Source organism: Meleagris gallopavo, chromosome 2 (assembly GCF_905368555.1).
Source record: "Meleagris gallopavo chromosome 2, MGAL_WU_HG_1.1, whole genome shotgun sequence".
NCBI lineage: Eukaryota > Metazoa > Chordata > Aves > Galliformes > Phasianidae > Meleagris > Meleagris gallopavo.
The window spans coordinates 25222358-25234341 of NC_139405.1; positions in this window are offsets into that span (position 1 = coordinate 25222358).

Genomic DNA, 11984 nt, shown 5'->3' on the forward strand with positions numbered 1-11984 from the left:
CAGCACTCTCAGGCGGAACGGGCGGGCAGGGATTCCTTTCGGCGTGTTCGTGCTGCCATCTACTGCTCGCACACCTGACAGCGGCTCCCTCAGCCCGCAAACTTTTCCCTATTTTCATCGCTCGGAAGAAATATCGTGCGGCAAACAAGGGGAGATGCAGATAAATAGGAACAGCCCTGCTGATGTTGCCAGCAGCACACGGAGGTCGCCTTACCGTTCATCGTGAGCTCCTTTTTCTTCACCGGAGCTGTGCTCCCCGCTCCCTCCTGCTTGCAGAATCAAGCTCTAGATGTAAGGTAATTTTGTGCTGGGTACCTTTTATTTTTACTATTATTATTATTATTTTCGTGTGTGTGCTAAGAGATTCCAAATACATATAGCAGGGAAAAACAAAACAAAACAAAACAAAACAAAACAAACAATTAAAACAACACACCATTTGATTTGCAGGGGAAAAAAAAAAAAAAAAAGTTTTAGATCCCCTGTACCATCAGTGTCATCTATGAAGGCAGCTATTCCAAAGCTTTCCCTTTCTTCCTTATCAGACCCCCATCTGAATCCTGCCCCAAGCCCCAGCAGGAGGTGTGCCATACTGTATAAGCAGTCGTAGTATAGCTTGGTGTGTATGTTGTCAATTCTTTCTGTTAAGCACTTTGTTTTCATAGCAGAAGCGTTTTCCCTGAGGTATCATCTCAGTTGATTGTCTGTTTATTTCCAAATGACTGCTGATTTGAAATAATGACACCATCTAGTGATTTTTTCCTATGAAATACACGTCGTTTACACAAACAACTCCTTAAAGAGCTGCATATTAGGCTAAACAGATAGAGCAGTATTTATCATTTCCATCTGTAGTTTGCCTGGGTAAGATCCACAAAGTGCTGAATTATCACTTTAATAACAGCAGTTCATTCTCAGTCTTTTAGGTCCTTGTGAGCCCTCTGGTAAAATCTCAGCCACATCTCCATTGCAGATGCTCACTGTGTAGCAACTGCCTCTGTGCTGAGGAGCAGCGTTGGGTCCAGCAAACACAAATATCACTTTCCAGAGTCCACCTGCAGAACCTCACAGACAGGTGGCAATGGCTCAGCCTCTTGAAAGTGCTGTCACCTCCATGGTCTCATGGTAAACAAAACACTTGGGTATTTCTCCTTACTGCAAACCTGGCAAGGTATAGCCACAGTTAACTGTGCAAAATCTCTTACTTTCCATGTGACAGAGGCCTGATGTGAAGAGAGAATTCCTGACTGAGAGCACTGATTGTACTCAACCCACTAGAGCAGTGACTTATCTAAATCCTAATTCTTTCCATGCCTTTGTTTGGAGACAAGTTTTTAGGTAGCATTTCTGAGCTTCCTTTCTTTCTCTCTTCTTAATTCTGTCAGACTGGCTCAGCCAGACTTCTGCTCCATCTCTCGGCTTCTGGGACACCTGTCCTTCGGTACCAGGGCTCACTGTGTAACTGAATGTCAGAACCCAGAGTCTGAAACTCCACTCAGCAGGAGAAGGCTGACAATGTAAGTGCTGCAATGCTCAACTTAAGTCACTACACATTTCCCTGAAGGGTCAAAGCTGAACAGCATGTTCCCCATGCAGGGAAATGGGCTCAGAGAGGAACAATTATATCTGACATCATGCAGCTAACTAAGAATCAGAGCATCAACATACAGATTGATGACAAGGAGGTTGCTGATGTCCCATTCCTGGATGCATTCAAGGCCAGGCTGGTCTAGAAGTAGGCAGTCCTGCACATAGCAGGGAGGTTGAAACTAGATGATCATTGTGGTCCTTTTCAACCCAGGCCATTCTATGATGCTATGATTCTGTCATTCCTCTGCTTTTGACTTCTTTGCTATCTAACCCTATTGTGTAGTACTGCTCTTTGCACGATACAGGTCTCATAAAGGATATGCAAAGAACCACAATTTATGAGTCATAGAGTCTTAAAGTAGGATCAGAAGACATGTATAATACTCTCTAAAGGCACACACAGGTGCTACGGCCTCTGTATGCACACACTTTGCCTGTTTTGCCAAATTGGTTTCAATGACTATCAAGCAGAGGATCATTATGGTGCAAGGTGATGATTATCGGAGCCTTTATGAGCTGGCAGAGAGACTCATCTATCTCTCTAAGATTTCTGGGTGTCACTCCATCTTTAAGTGTTGCTGTTTCTGATTAAACACTACGGTGCTAGCCACACCTGTGGGAAGAAGATGTGACAGCTTTTGGCTCCTGAGAGACTTCAGCCAAGCTGGCCACCCTGGTAGGTGCCTGATGCCTGCCTTTCTCTTACTGCTGGTTTGAATACCCAGAGATTCTCTCAGCGCATTTGAACAACATCATCACATAAACAGAACAAGATATTTAAACGTATTTAGAAGGACTGCTGAAAACTGTTGCGACACATTTGTAGTACATTCTGCTTTGCCAGTGCGACATCCACATCGCTGCTGTGATCTGTGATCATTCATTTTTTAATCCAATAGTCACTTCCACTTCCACTTGCAAGATACGCTAATGCACTATGATACAGTGTAGAGCATACACTGGCTGCGTGCATTTAACCTGCATGTTGCTCTCAGATACCTGTGTCTCATAGGTTGAACAGATGGCTGTCGATGTTACATGATAGCTCTGCTAAATGCCTCCCTGCACATGAGAAAGCTATTTTGGGGCATGATAACATATGATCATGTGGGTCCTCTGCGCCTGAGATGCAAGCACAGTTTCTGGAAAGAGAACCCAGCTAAGACACATTCTCAGCTTGAGTCGGGGTGGTTGAGAAATGTTTGTATCATTTTATAATTATGTGTCTGAATGATTCGGAATTAATGGCAATGGGCTCTGCATTCAGACTGTTGGCTAGCTTTATGTAAAAAAACCTATGTTTATTTTTTTAAGTGAAGACATCGTGAGGGACTCTGAAAAACCCAGTGGGAAAAAAAAAAAGTTATTGTTGTTTTAAATAATGCTCAGTATATGATACTGTGAAGCATCATGAGCAGTCTGAACAACACACTGCATCGCTAACTCATAGTAATATCATTCCTTTTTTTTCCAGGATGGTTTTCAGTACATCTTGTACTTACATGTAACTGCTACTTTTAAGTCAATCAATGCCAACTGTACAGCATAATTAGAAGATTTTAAAACCGAGGGGTTTTACTCTATGGAAATGTTCACATTTCAAACTGTTCTTTCTTGACATCAAAAATTCTGAAACTTTAGAAATTCCATTCCAAAATATTCGATTTCATGAAGACTGCAGCATTTCACGCTGTTATGGCTTTCTTTTGACGTAATAATTTCAGATTTTCTACTCTATTAATCTGAAATATTAAAACCAAAGGGAAACGCTTCAACAACTTAGAAATGAAATGTTCCAGTATTCTTTGCAATTTTCAGAAACTGGTTTTGAAATTGACAAATTATAACATTTTTCACTAGTTCTAATTATTGGGCGCTAAAGTGGATAGAAGGAAAGGAGACTGACTGCTCTACAAAATAATAATTTACACTGACACTGATAACTCTTATTATGGTGATTTATGTGCTAAAATATGTGTATAAGTTATGAAACAAGGAAACATGCTTTTAATTTAAACAGTATTCAGAGCAGGACTATTAAGATATTGAGATCTTAAGAACTCCTTAAGCATTATTCGGTCTAAGATGAGATACCCACAATCAGATAAAGCACAATGAAATCAGTAGGATTTATTTCTCTTATTTATTTTGATTTGAAAAAGGAAAAACAGTGTTCTATTTACAGTCTAAGGATGCTCTTTGGTGTTTAAAACTATAGTGAGGTTGGGTAGGCAGTAGCTTTGCTATGCTCTTCCACACTTAAATTGCAAACCCTACTCCTGGTGTTGAATGTCTACTTGGGGATGACTCTGACTTCCCACATGCACAGTGCTCAGCTGGGAGTCTCACTCCAGAGAAGATGTATTTAAACAGTATCTCATGAAGAATCACCAATCCAAGTTTCATGTTCCTAAATCCCTTGTAGAGTTTTGTAGTCTGATGCATAACTGCTCAAGTGCTCAAAAACTTTTCTGAACCCTTCCTTCAAGTTATATTCAGATAATTTCAAGTATTTTTCAGTCCATTCACCTGAATGAAATCTGGTGAAACATTTTCTACTTTCCATGCCTGTACCTGTGGGAAGCATAAAATGGAGCCTGTTTTTCATAGGAGACCAAAGCATATCTGTGCTAAATTTGGTGCTGCACACTGGATAGCTGAATTTTAAATGAATGTCAGTGATACGCACTTTCAGAAGATGTTCCGTGGCCTAACTTTCCTTCTAATATACTGAAGCCATGTCTCATCTGCCATCCATTGGCTTCTGATGGGGTTAATTTAGCCCTAGCAATCTTAAGCAGTGTAGGAAATATTGTGCATTTTAGAGCTGAGACTTTGACATAATACAAGTTATACCTTGTTAGGCAATCTAGATAATCATGTGTTCTATGGCCTTCAGATGTTCTTGCTGCAGCACAGAGGTCCATAAATATTTAGAACAGGGAGCCTATGGCCCATTTATGCCTATTTTATGTAGCACTGGTTTTCTTTCCTGAGGTTTGCTATTTCATGTATGACTGATGACTGCAGCATTTTGATTTTCAAATAGGAAATATCTGTATTTTTGTCTACTGAGTTTCTTGTAACACAGAACCATTGAGTTGATCAGAAGATGAACTCCGTTTTAATGTTTACAAACTGGAAGACATCAACAAAGATTAGCTAGAGAAAAATAAAGAAATAATACATGACAGTGTTGAGAATGATTCCCAGAATTTTAAATACTTGTTAAAGGCTTTGCTGTATTTCACTTCAATAAACATCATGCTCCAGTTACTACTTGAAACCATAGGGGCATTATCCTGTGCAGCACTTATCAATATTTTAACATGTGAAAGTCAAATGATGTTGAAACATTGAACTATATTTCCATCTGTGCAAGCTAAAATGGTACAAATGCATTCCATGTAATGGAATACTACATCCCTAGTTACTTTCTTACAAGTGATACCTGATTCCTCTGTATTTTCTGTAGTTGTTTCCATTGTCCTGATGGTGCTCAAAGGGAGATTGTTTTTTAAAAATAAAGATTATAGCACTTAAGGAGTTTTTGTTGTTTTTGTGATTTTTTTTTTTTTTTTAACATAACCTGATTTAAATCCAGAGGAAACAAATGCTTATAACATGGTATAATTTGTAACTAATTTCCACTTGCCTTTGCCTTGATGTTAAATCTGTCTTTACACATGCAATTGTTGTGGAGGTGGATATTGGTACCGGAGCAAAGACCATGATATTGGCTGAAGTACATAGCAGGGAACAGCACAAATACAAAGGCTGCTCCAAAAGTAATGCCTCCCATTTTTATTTTGTGATGTTGGCCCATGCTGTCAGAGGCAGATGGCGGTGGTACAGCGGTAGAAGCTGAATCTTCCCACCAATATTGTTTTACATTCTGTTGCTGTGTGACAGATGGCAGCAGAGGGGCAGTCTGACACAATGGTGCCTGATGTGGAAGTGCATATGGAGTGAAGGTGTGGAACTGGATTCCTCTGTGTGGAAACAATTTCATCCACTGACTTTCATAGAAGCTTGCTGAAAGTTTCTGGATACTGTGAGCACAGTGAGGTTGTGGGTGGCTCTTGTTCATCACAGGTGAAAATGCACAGCTAATGGTAGTGACAATGTTAAAAAAATAGTATTTTGTAGCTGACAATTTGCTCTATCAACTATTGTTATTGTGCTCTTTGTATCTGTTATAGTTTTCATGGAAAAAAATCAGGAGCAACCTACATAAATGGTTCCTGTAAGAGATTCTGGGAGCTTATGTCCTGGAAAAATGATGATTCTTTCCCTCATTAACACAGCGTCATATGGCAATCAGGACTGTGACTTTCAGTCCCTGTCCAGCAATCAACAAAAAGTTTATTTTCTTTGGTTTCATATCTTCATACACTGACCTTAAATAATGTACCTTGAATATAGCTGATCAATGGTCAATTGTTCAAGGCCAGATTGGATGGGACCCTGGGCGGCCTGGTCTAGTATTAAATGGGGAGGTTGGTGGCCCTGCATGTGGCAGGCGGATTGGAGATTCATGATCCTTGAGGTCCCTTCCAACCCTGGCCATTCTGTGATTCTGTGATTCTGTGAATGGTCATAATTTTCCAGGGCTTTGTTGACTCTGTTTATAAATATTTTCATTCTCTTTGCAAATATACATACTAGCAGTCTTTTACTGTTGTTCAGCAGTGTTTCCAGCAAAGGATTTCAGGGTGCTTCCCACCTACCTGGAACTGGCTTGATCCATTAGTCTGTCAGTAGCTATAAGTGAACCCAGTAGAAGAGATAAAATTATTTGGTCCATAATTTTCTGCTACACTGTGTGCTCCTAGAATATCTTCACAGCTGGCACAGTTATACAGCAGATACCATGTGAGAAGAGCTAGGCTAGATACCCATTGCTGTAGGATAATCATAGTGCTGGAATATGACACGATTTTTTTTTGCAGTGTTCCACTTCTTCCATGAGTGCTTAGAGGCTGGACATTTTCCCTTCTTGCTTTCCATTGGACCCTGACATCTGCATTTTCCATTAGCCTGTCTGCCTGGCTTCCTCTTTTGCTTTAACTAGAATAGACAGTGCTGTTTTCTGTCATTATTGTGACCCTTTCTCAGACAGTTCATCTGCTCTCAACACTTTGGATTTATTGCTTGGTGTCTCCCTGTGTTCTTTTACATAAGCTGCAATGAAGGCAAAACAGGTAGTGAGAAATGACAGCAGTGACTGGACATGAGACAACATCTCACATCTATCTTCCAATACAAGCTCAGTACCAACATTCACAGTTTTGCAAAATTATTAATCTAGAAAACCAGCACTCCTGGAGGTCTGAGATCCACCCATCCAGTTTTCTCAAGGTATTTAAAATGCTAGGTGATGCAGTGAGCCTGCTTAGAAATATCACACTCTTTCATGTACCACAAAAAAATACAAATCTGCCCCATGATGATGGATGAGATTCAATGTAAGTAAATACAAAGACATGTTTAAGGAGAAAAAAAGGAGTTCATGTGCACTCACAGCCTAAATCTCCAGTATATCTCTGCCATGAATATTTTGTGTTGTTTTGAGCCCCTCCTCACTAAAAGGTTATAGAAAAACTGAAAAAGATTCAGATAAATGTGACAGAGGTGGTCAAGTGTAAGGAGTAATATTGTATAAGCAGTGAGGCTGGAAGATTCAAAGCAAAGAGAAGAAAATATTTCCTTACACAACAAGTCTGGAAAATGTGGAAACTTTCTGCTGCAGGATGCTGTGAATGGCAAAACCCCATCTTGGTTCAAAGAGAGATAAATGAATTAAAGAGCTGCCCACCAAGATCCATTGAATTGAATGGAAATTATTTTCTGTCTGTAAGTCCATGAGCAGCAAACTGTCTGCTATGGAAGTTTGATCTCTTAGAGACAGGTTACAGGGCTGGGTGGGAGTTTGTTCTGATTCATGACAGCCACTCTTACAGTTATGTCAGGGTCTGCATTTCTACATAAAATGATAGCTATCCAGCGGCTATCCATTCCAGATAAAAATGCAAAACCATATTTGAGTCCCTTCTCTTTGAATCTGGCAGATGGACCAGGCTCTTCCATTGTGTCTAGAATCATGTACAGCAGAACACATACTCAGTTTACTGCCCAGACTCCACTCTAAAAGATTTGGTTATTTGCCAACCAGGAACAAAAAGATATTTTGAATTTTTTAGTGCTGTTGCAAAGGGAATGATGCCTTGAAATGCTGGGTACATGTTACTTCTTGATGCAGTCTGTAACAATCTCTCCTGTGAAATGTGTTTTTTTTTTCCCCAAGTTCAGATGAGAGAAGGACCCTGTGCCTTGTCATCTTAATTTTACTTTCTGCTTATAAAAACTGTTTTTAAAGAGGTAGGTGGCTGCTTTGGTCAACTATTCTGCAAGTATTAGGATGGGCTCTGGGGCCCAAAATATAGCAGAAGGTTAAGCAGTTTCTATACATTTGGATGTCACTTAGTTTGGCAAGGTCATCCTGCACCTGGAAAGGCAGGTAGTAAAGTAGCAACCTGTTTTTCTACGTAACATATGGTATCTAACCCCATTGGAGGCTTGTGCTTGGCAAGCAGAAACACTGCAAATTTGATTTAGGCACATATTCAATAGTAGTCATATGGTTTCCACACGCTATGCTTTGGAGACAGGCCAGTGTGCACAAGCATGGGGATATATAATACCAGTAGTATGGAATTCTATTCCTCTTTTCAGTTTTCACTAAAAATTAGGTGTCTTTGTTAGGGAACACAAACCATTCCTTCTGACAAAATAAACCCAAACCTCTGGCCCTCCATTCGTCTTCCTTGCATGCATAAAACAGGTTATGAGGTCTAAAGGATCAGAAAAAGGACAGAAAAATGCACTCATACAACTGTCTTCTTTATTCATGTTTAGTTCAGTTCATAATTCACTTCATTATTTGTTTCAGTAAATGTTATCTGAAGTTCAGAGGTATGTAGCAGTCCTAAAATAATGGCAGCTGTAAGGAGTTGGCATCTTTGAAAATAAGCCACATTACACATCTGTGTTTGAGGTTTTTTTACCTCAGCTTACCTGCCTAAAAAGAGTAAAATGGTATCTGCCACTTGATGTGGCTGGTGCATTGTGGGATTAAACTGGTGACTGGAAAAATGTTTTAAGTTCCCATCTGAAAGACAGTATGTATTTGTGAGGTGTTACTGTGTTTAAACTATGAGTGATAACATGCAAGTTCAACTTTTTCACTGCACCATGTAAAAGCAGTGTGTTAACCTTTTGGATGGAATCACAGTTTCAGTTCAGGATGGATTAGTGATTTCTCGAAATGCATTAATGTATTCAAACATGACCAGACTGATAGATCTGTTTAGTCAAGAGACAAGCTGCCATGGTGTCACTGTCACAGGGAGCAGGAAAGCAAGGAGATCGTGTCAGGGCTAGAGTCGAGACTGCAATTATAGCTACTGTCAAACAATTCAACAGCTCAGCAGTTCTTCCCCCTACTCATCTTTGAAGGCAAATGATTACCTGAGATAGCAATTGGACTATTCAGGAAAAGCTGTATTTCATGCTACTTCGTGTATACTTTACTGCCAAGAAATTCCAACCAGTATATACTTATTTTCCATTCTCAGATTCGGAGTTTCATCCATTTTGTTACTGGACTCGAAAGTGGGGCTCTCCACTGGGTTGAAATGAGCGTTGCTAATAAGTTGGCCAAGATTTTGTCACGAACATCATGATGAATAGTTGTGAGCTATTTGGCACATGACAATTTCTGTGAATTCATACATGGAAAACTATGAGTGTATTTGGGTACTGTGGCTCTGGACACACTATGAAACCCTTCTACTGAACTTAGACAGAAATATCAATATTCAGGAACATTTGTTCATGTAGCTAACTGGCATGGAGGCTGGCATGAGGCCTCAGGATATTGAGGATTTGTCTGTGCTCTGTTGAGATTTCAGACTTAGTCCTTTCCACCACCTAAGCAGATATTTGTTACCATGCTTCCTTGAGGTAATATCCTGCTGAGGTTAATCAAAAGTAAAACTTATATTTGGGATTATGAGGTAAGATTGTTACATTAATTTTGGGAACTGACATAGTAACTTGATTTACAGTGCTGGCTGGTTGTTTCTTGGCCTTGGCATCATTTGACCTTACATCCCCATAGTGTTTACCACAAGTTGGCCCCTATGATATGAGAAAAAAAATGAAAGAAAATTCTAAAGAGGCTCTGAGATTTGCATTCTTTGATTCTTTAAGTTGGAAAGAGAGAAGACATGAAGAAGGATGGCTTCTTGTGTTCAGGACAGCCTGCTGATGATCACTTCGGCTTTAGACTCTTCCCAGCATAGCGATGAGACTACCACTGGCAAACATGGTAGCTCTGAATATGTCACTGCAGGGCAGCACGGTGAGTGGGTGCTCCCAGACTTGATACTGTGTCCTGTTTTATTAGCTGACCTGTAAAAGAACAAGGTGTCCAATTGCTGCGCAATCCCCAAGGCCCAAGAGGAGGGGCAGGAAGAATGGTCTGGCTTTCTGATGTCTGTAAGCTCCAGGGACTAATTGTGTCTTCCTTGGTTCATGTGATAAGGAAATTCTCCTCAAAAGACAAATCTGTGCCTTTTCACATACACATTATGTTGATTCTGTCCACTTTACCTAGCCTACAGGTTCTGGAGGCTGGAAGCAAAACTCTTTCCATTAGCACTGAGGACTAACTCCCTGACACATTCCTCTCTCGGGTTACTTAGTGTCTAAAAGGTGACAGAACAGGTCTGTTTGTGAATGATCATTGTTAAATATGCTGTGCAGAAACATGCATCTGGAACAAGGCATTTCAGCATCTCTCTCCCCTGGAGAGTCAAGAAGTCAGAGTAGCGCATATGTGTGTGAAAAATGAAGGCACATAGCAGTGGCATGAGATGAGAAAGGGATCTTCCACAGTTTCACTCACCAACAAGAATGACACTGACATTTGGCACTTCTCCGATGCCTTTCAGCTGAGTATACTAAAGAACTGCGCAAGGATAAAGCCTCTCAGCAAGATCTATGCTGAGAAAAGCAAACTAGATGGCAGGTGAAAGTCACAAAGATAACCCTTCCTAAGCATTCCAGGTTGGGGTGTGGGTGCCTGAATCATAGGCTTGAAAGTTTTCTTCTAGTGCATTTAATTTCAAGTTTAAAGTAGCTCCACTATTTTTTGTTCACTGATTAGGAAATAAAAGCCTAACAACAGCGATTATATATAGATAAAACATTTGAAATAATTTAGCATGTGGGTCTCTCACTACACAGACTATGCACAAACAAGAAACTGCTCTTCTCTCCCTCTTTCTCTCTTCCTTCTATCTTTTTCTTCTCTTTCTTCCATCCTTCCCCAAACACATGCAAGCATGCTCACAAGGGGTAATACTGCAAACTGTACAAATACTGTCAAAATACAAACCTTAGAGATTTTTGTTTTTCAGAATATCCTTCTGTATACTGAGATCTTTCTACTTTGAGTGTAAATATGAGTACAGATCATTTGCTGAGAGAGAGCAGGTAGCATCTGAGAATCAGAACGAGGGAATTCCAGCTTTCCTTTGCTACATACCCAGTGACAGTGCTGGGTATGCTGCTCCTGTATATACAACAGAGCTGACCATGTATTCAGAGGCACCTTGCTGCACAACCTGAGTGCTACAAAAGCACTTTGCACTTGTTCTTCATATCCTATGCCTGGCAATTTTGAGTTCAAGCTGCAAATCAGTCAGCAGTGTTAGCTTCAGGAGCATGTACTGCACCACTGCGCAAGTAGGGCTGGCACATGAAGCCACCTCTCAGGGGACTGAAGGGACAGTGGCAAGCTGCCATTTGCTCTTCTTGCCACAAGACAACTATCTGCTTAAATATGTAGAGAAAATCTCCATTTCCTTGTGTTCTTATGCCAGTACAACTTCAACATGATGGAATATTTTGAAGAACATTAAGTTACTTTTTGAGCTGGAATTTATAGAAGTTTGTCTTATTCCTAAGGAAATGAATAGCATTATTTCAAATGCTGTAAAAAGAAGTGTTCCTGCAAACAAATCTAAACCATTTTCATCACCTTAAGAACCTGAAGTCACTTCTCTCCACCCCTCCCCCTGCAAAGACTACTGATGCCTGTGGGCAGGACTGTAGCTAGCTGTGATGGGGCATGAGGTGTCTGCCCAGGCACACAGGGTAGCTGTGTCCTTAAGGCTTCTTTGTGAGCTTGCTCAGTCATTTCATATCATACCTGTGCTGAGACCACTGCATTTCAGGCTTTACTTGTCCCTGGTGGAAACTGGGAAGTGATGTTGAGGCATTGTGCAATGCTGACACCTCAGTGGTCTGCCCAGGGCCCTGGAGAG